Consider the following 7,636-nt stretch of genomic DNA (forward strand, 5'->3'; position numbering starts at 1 on the left):
TAAGCTTGACACCTGTAACATCTTAATGTATTCGGCACATACGCTCGTACAGGATAACTTATATATACCACCCTGCATACCACTGCTGGCCTGCTTCTGAAGCTAAGCAGGGTTGGACCTGGTCAGTCCCTGGATGGGAGACCAGATGCTGCTGGAAGTGGTGTTGGAGGGCCAGTAGGAGGCACTCTTTCCTCTAGTCTAAACAAAGATTCCAATGCCCCAGGGCAGTGATTGGGGACACTGCTCTGTGTAAGGTGCAGTCTTTCGGATGGGACGTTAAACGGGTGTCCTGACTCTCTGAGGTCATTAAAGATCCCATGGCACTTATCGTAAGAGTAGGGGTGTTAACCCCGGTGTCCTGGCTAAATTCCCAATCTGGCCCTCAACCATCACGGTCACCTAATAATCCCCAGTTTACAATTGGCTCATTCATCCCCCTCCTCTCCCCTGTAACTATTCCCCAGGTCGTTGCTGCAAATGAGAACGTGTTCTCAGTCAACTTACCTGGTAAAATAACGGTAAAATAAAATTAAAATAAAAAATATTCTAACTTCACTTTGTCAGGCAAAGACTCAACTTCAAAACTCAAAATAACAGACAATGACTCTTCTGTTTCCCCACTCTCGGCACCCTATCTGTGTCGCATCAAATGACAAGCATCACATACACCGGGAATCTTTGCCCCCAAACATTTATATCTACTGCTACCCCAGTTATCACGCCTTTCATTCGTGCCCTTTTCTTGAGAACGAAACAATTCACTTTTCTTGCGCCCATTCGTTTTACTTCGAGCGCATTCTTCCTCTGCCCAACAGACACAAACAATTATCACTAGATGACTTCTAGTTACCCTCACCGATTCCACATGACCCAACTCTTTTTTTCACCCACCGTGAAACCACAAATGGATCAGCCAAAAGGCAAGAGTCCACTTTTTCTATAAACTTCACTCCTACTGTCACAGACTCTTCTTCATCCTTATCCTCGGTGCATACCTCAGTCTCTGATAACTTTACCGCACCTACCACCTCCGATACTTCACCCTCATTCACTTCCATTTCTCCTCCTGTCTTCAGCTTCCTCTGCTTACACTTTCTACCATTCTTCTTTGACAAACCATCTCCCTTTTTCCCACTATTTTTATCCGACTCAAGCTCACCCTCTTCTTCCCTCACTCTCTTAGATATTTTCTCCCTCTCTTTTTCCCTCCATTCCTTCTCCGTTTTCCAAGTACACGTCTCCTTATGATAATACGGCCGCTCCATCCCTGACACCCATCTTGTACTTGCTTTCTCTAAGGACTCCATTTTCCCTTGTCGAGTTCTGCTCATGTCCCCAATAACGTGCCTACAACAACGCAGCTGGGCCTTCCAACCTTCCAATACAATTCACACCAGTCCACTTCCTCGGAAATCTCCCACTAGCAAAGCCAGGAAGTAACAACCTTTTGGGGATGACAACCTTCCAAATGCTATTTGAAAGATCCTGCTCAAAATAAATACTTTTCCCGACAATAAATCTACATGTGTATTTATTCCTGAAGATTATAATTTTTCCCGTTTCGATGATTGAATATCATGCATTTATGTTTAACAAATAATTAGGACTACACACTATTTTATTGTTCACATGTGAATTGACTTTCAAACATTTTTGACCCCCATATCATTTTACTGTATATACTTTGCACTGGTGTAAACCCATGCTAAATGTGTCTCAAAGTGTTCTGTGGTTCTCCTTGCTTGTTGGCCTTTGGGCTTCAAACTAGTACAGCAACAGCGTTCCTAAGTATTGCAGTAGTTTTCCAGGTCATAGTAGTTTCAGTAGCCCCTCTTTAACCACTTCCATCTCTGACACTTGGAAGCCGAAGTAGGGGAATGGGTGCACTCCACAGCATTGACGCGCGGGCCACGGGGGTCCGGGCGCACCCGGCCAAAGTTGTAGACCCCATGGTTGCCCACTTGTAGAAATGCCCTGGTTGGTTGGGCTTAAAACCGTCCGTCCGTAGGGTTAAGGGATGGTTGAGGTTAGGGTTAGAATGGTTAATGTTAGGGTTAAGGTTAGGATTAGAGTTAGGTTTAGGTAGGTTTTTCAAGGTCTGTTTGTAAACGGAAGTTGAAAGCATAGTTCAACCTAGGAGTTACTCCCCATCGTATCCTTCTTTTTTGGCTCCATGTTGTCTATGTATTTACTTCCGTGTCCGTCTGTCTTTTTGTCCTGGATGTTTTCAATCATGAGTATAATTAAGAGTTATTCCCTTCCAGGATCCTAGCTCCCAACCCAGAAGGCAAGCCCTCTACGGTTGTCATGCATCCGCCCTTGGAGTTCCGTCCAGCGTCCTTGTAGATACATAGTGGGTTAGGATCAGGCAAACTCCTCGAGTCTCGTAACGTATGAGGATCCGGTGTCTCAGTTGATTACCATGTGCCCATACCCGCCATGTCAGTCTGTCACACTTGTACGTTTCGGCAGACAAAAAACCCAAGGAGGAGACCTCCTATACGCTGAATTAACCTTCTCTGAGGAAGTTTTAATCCAATATATTTTTGTCAAACTCTTTGGTTTAGTGGTCAAAATAATAGTTGTTTTGAATTGAATGAATCTGCTAACTTCTTACGTGTTTTACCGAAGCCAGAAAGATATGCAATGGGTTTTTTCTGTAAAATGTTGGGAAAGGGGTCAAAACGGCATTTGTTTGGGAAAGTTTAAAAAACACATGGTATTGCATTTTTATTTTACCTTTATTTAACTAGGCAAGTCAGTTAAGAACAAATTCTTATTTTCAATGACGGCCTAGGAACAGTGGGTTAACTGCCTGTTCAGGGGCAGAACGACAGATTTGTACCTTGTCTGCTCGGGGATTTGAACTTGCAACCTTTCGGTTACTAGTCCAACGCTCTAACCACTAGGCTACCCTGCCGCCCCATGAATGAATCTGCTAAGTTCTAAAAAACACATGGTAGTTCATTTAGTAAAACTGCTGTAACGTAAGTTGCATACTGAACAAACCTTCTCCGCATTTGACAAGCAGAGAAGTAGAGGAAGTTTTAATCCAATATATTTTTGTCAAACTCTTTGGTTTAGTGGTCAAAATAATAGTTGTTTTGAATTGAATGAATCTGCTAACTTCTTACATGTTTTACCGAAGCCAGAAAGACATGCAATGGGTTACGAAAATAGCTCTATTTACAGATTGGTAGCCCCGATTTGAAATCCGACTTCGTACTTGAAAAGCAGACAAGTAGGGGAAGATTTCATATAGCAGACATTTTTTTCTGTAAAATGTTGGGAAAGGGGTCAAAACGGCATTTGTTTGGGAAAGTTTAAAAAACTTTCCCAAACAGCTTTGAATTCTACTTTCAACGCTGTGGCAAGTTCAGCGTAGTCGTTTTGCATGTGTTGCTGCTGTATACGTGTGTCTATTCGACGTTAGCTTCAACAGGTTAAACCTGTCAGAACCCGTAGTGTTTGGGTAGCTATCCAAAGCATCCTCTATCCTCTAGGAACGTGTCAGTATTGTTTGGCTGACCTGGAACGGGGTCAAAGGTGGGGAAGTTTTTCACGAGTTTGTCAAGGCGTTCCGTGCCAAGCGGGGGGAGAGGGTCGACTTCATCCTGTGGGGAAATAGGGGCCGAAAGGCCAAGAGAAGAAGCCAAGCTTTGGCTTTTTTGTCGAAGAGGCGCAATATTACTCTGTGCCGAATGGCCAAGAGGAGAAGACTGAGGGACACATGTCTCACTACCAGGCTATCTTCTCTGTATTGTTCCAATTTCTAATCTGTGAAACATTCCTTATTTTGCTGTCTGTCTCTGTCCATTTACTAGTCAAAGTTCACAATATAATCCATGGCCTATTGTACTGTGAAAAGAGGGAGAGAGAGAAAGAGGTGAGGGAGATTAGATTAGACTACATACAGGGTTTAGGAGAGAGAAACTGCACAGAGAAACGCAGAGAGACAAAGAGACAAGACCAAGGTTGCTACCTGTATCCTGCCATTGAAGGGACACCTGGTTTGTTGGTTGTAGATGTAGGTAGAATGTGTGCTGCTATTGCATGACTTAAGATGATAGTATTGAGTCTTGTACGCTAGGATAAAAATAAAGTAATGCTTGATCACACTGCTGTTCTGGTTGTCAGGCATGTGTAATTGTGCTGTGTGTGTGTGTGTGTGTGTGTGTGTGTGTGTGTGTGTGTGTGTGTGTGTGTGTGTGTGGGTGTGTGTGTTGTGGTTGTGTGTGTGTGTGTGTGTGTGTGTGTTTGTGTGTGTGTGTGTGTGTGTGGTGTGTGTGTGTGTGTAATCATGCATATGGATTTGGAGAGGATCATTCCAGTGCATCAAACAAGGAGACCAGGACAGTGTCCAGATACACCTGGACCACTACAACACTCAGGTACTACACTGCCTGTGTTACTATGACTACCACACTACTGTAAACAACTGTCCGTAACCATGACTACCATACCATGGGGTTGTCTGTTTCCATAACTACAATACTCCATGACTGCACCATGTATCCTTGACTGTATTGTTATACCCTCTCCTCCTCTTTCTCTTTCCAATTATCTTTATCCCTCCCTCCCACATATCCCCCCATCTTCTCCACAGTATGCTGAATGCTGCTTCTTCAATATTGAGGAGAGGGAAAGAAGCAAGTTGAGGACGAAGAAAAGACTTGAACTATTCTTTATTTCTGTCATTCCTTTGCATCGTTTCTCCTTTGCCTCTCTTTTTCATTCTTCTGTCATCCCTTAATTTCTATTTCCTCCCCCCTCAAATAACGTGAATTGAATGTGACATCAACAAAAAAGGTTACCATGTCATTGAATTTAGGTTAAAAGTTGGGTAAAAGAAAATACAAAATTCCCTTATATTGATGACTTCTTGCAAATCCAATCAGTTTTCCAAGTTGATTCAACGTTATCGCATATACTTTTTGTTGCTGAAATGACGTAGGAACAATGTCCAGTGGGATGGTTCTTTTCCACCTCCCTCCCCTACAGTGACCTTCTCCCTCTCATCCCCTCTTCTCCCTCTCTTCTGTCACCCCCTTCACTTCCTCTCTTCTCTCTCTGTCGTATCTCTTCATAATGTTAATGACGTCATTATTCACTATTTCTGTCTTCTTTCTTCCACCTATAATGGCTGTGCAAATGACTGCAGCAAAAAGAGCTGGATGAGGTAAAAAGATAAACTCATTACACCGTCAGAAAGAGAAGGAGAAAGAGAGAGAGATAGAGATACAGAGAGAAAGGAATAGAGAGAAAAAGGAAGAGAGACAGAGAGGGAAGGAGAGAGGGGGAGGGTGAGAGTTGAGCTGACAGGTCCTTACACTACATTACACCAATCTCCATTCAGCGCAGTGTTTCATTAGTGGGTGTGTGCATGTGTGTGTAAGTGCGTGCCCATGTGTGTGTGCGTATGTGTGGCCTACGTAAGTGTGTGTGTGTGTACTCCAAAGCTAATTGTGTCCTCTGATGTCAGTTCGGATGCCTGTAAACAGAGCGACACGGAGGTCAGTGGGTGCAGTAGGGGCGCTAATGCTAGCTTGTTAGTGGTTAGCAACGTGGATGCTAACGTTGTCGGTGATAGCCCGACCCAGCACCCCTTGTCCCAGGCTTCCACTCAGACCTGTCCAGCCCTGGTTACGGCCAACAACAGCCAAGGTGGAGCAACGGCATTGCCATCGGTGACCAGGGACCACTGCGGCACCCTCAGCACCGAACCCTGCCATGGCAACCTGCTCTCTGTCTCCACGGAAACCTGCAATGCCAAGCACCACTGCTCTCTGGGTCATGGAGCGCTGGTGCACGGAAAGAGGGATGTCTGGGTAGAGAGGGATGAAGAGGAGGACAAAGAAGAGAAAGAGGAAGATGACCAGTTGGGGAGGAGGGAGGCCCTGAAAGCCCTTTGTAATATAATCTAAAACAGTCAGAGGGCGCAAGAGAGGGTCAGCGCTCTGAGGTGAGAGAGAGCAACTGTTGGAGTACAGCAAAAACTATTTATAGTATGGCATCACTTCCCTCATCTCTCTCTCTCTCTCTCTGACTGCTCTCTGGTCTATCAGACAGGCTGAAGCAGGGGATCAGTGCCAAAGCTCTTCCAAGTGGTCAGTTTTATGAACAATGGCTGCTCTTCCTGCTGACGGCTCTGAGGCCAGAGCTCAGGGTGCAACTGCAGCAGGTAACAGCCTAGAGGAGGATGGAGTTGTGGTTTCCCTGATAATGGTTAGGCGTATGATTTGGGATGGGTAGGCCTACTGTATGCCCCTCTCTCCTGCCATCTCTACATTTCTCTTTCTTTTCTCTCTCTCTCCATATCCCCCTGTCTCCCTTTGTCAGGAGCGAGGGGTGTCAATGCTGTGTCTGTCTGTGCAGTGGGGGGAAGAGTACGAGGTGCTGAGCGACCACAGTGCGCCAACTGTCTCTAAGGAGGTGTCACTGAGGGCTGTGGAGATCCTCAAGACCCTGTTCAACATCACATACAGCTTCAACAGACAGAAGCCAGATGAGGTGGGTGGAGGAGAGTTCCATTGAATTATTGAATCTGTACCTTGTCCGCCTTCTATGGGGCATCGCTGGCTTTTAGTTTGTATAGGTAGCTAGGTGCTGTCGCCAGTATTTTTAAAGCTAAGAATGGGGGTTAGTTTAAACTGATCCTAGATCTGTGGTCAGGAGGCCTTTTTAACATCTCTTCTCTTTATGTCCCTCTCAGGAGGATCCAGCTCTCTATCGCCGCCTGGCTGCAGTGCTACGACACTGCCTGCTGCTGACCAGTGATGGATAAGAACTCACTGAGGAGTTAGTTACAGGGGTATGTACGAGGGCTTCTGCTGTCTCCTCTTCTGTTGTCTATCCATGTATTTGTATTTGCTTCTTTCTTTTGAAAGTAATGGTGGCCATTCTAGGTGTTGTCTAAATGTTTCCTTTTTTTGTGGCAAAGTGGAAAAGATATGTTCTGAATCATTTCGAAATGGGTGCCATTTCAGGTTTTCCCCATGTCTCCTTACCTCTGATCCCTGACCTTTAACCCTTGACCTTTAACCTATAACCCCCCATGGTGTGCAGTGGAGGGTTGCATCTCAATAGAGAATAGCTATGGAAGCATACTGGGTGTGTATAAAGGGTCATAAGTTGACAAAATCTCCTATGAATTTATTATCAAGGGTCAGAAGTTGAAGGAGAAACTGACTTCAGTCCTGAATCAGTTGACTGAGAGCTGCCGTGCGCACCGTGAGACATGTCACTACCTCAGACAACAGGTACTGTTCTCTCCCGTTGGGCTGAAACTCCAACTGATTATTGTGGTTCTAATACAGAATGATAATGTTAGTCTGATGTTCAGTTCACATTGTTGGAGAAGCCTGCTTCAACTTGTGATATTGGGGCCTCTGTCTGTCCCCTCCCTACATGAGTTCTGGATAGCAGCTAACTGGTTGAGCAGGTCTTTGCTCCCACCCAGCAGTAACAGTTGCCTCTGCCTGTCCACCGCTACAGATCCTCCCCCCTCTGAGGGACGTGGCACCGAGGCCGGAGCAGGGGGCCACAGTGAGGGGACGTGGACACGGACATCAAGCACTGTGCTGCCGAGCTCCTCTTTGTGCTCTGCAAAGAGAACGGTGCCCACATCATATCACAC

This window comes from Salvelinus sp. IW2-2015, linkage group LG13 (genome assembly GCF_002910315.2).
Source record: "Salvelinus sp. IW2-2015 linkage group LG13, ASM291031v2, whole genome shotgun sequence".
NCBI lineage: Eukaryota > Metazoa > Chordata > Actinopteri > Salmoniformes > Salmonidae > Salvelinus > Salvelinus sp. IW2-2015.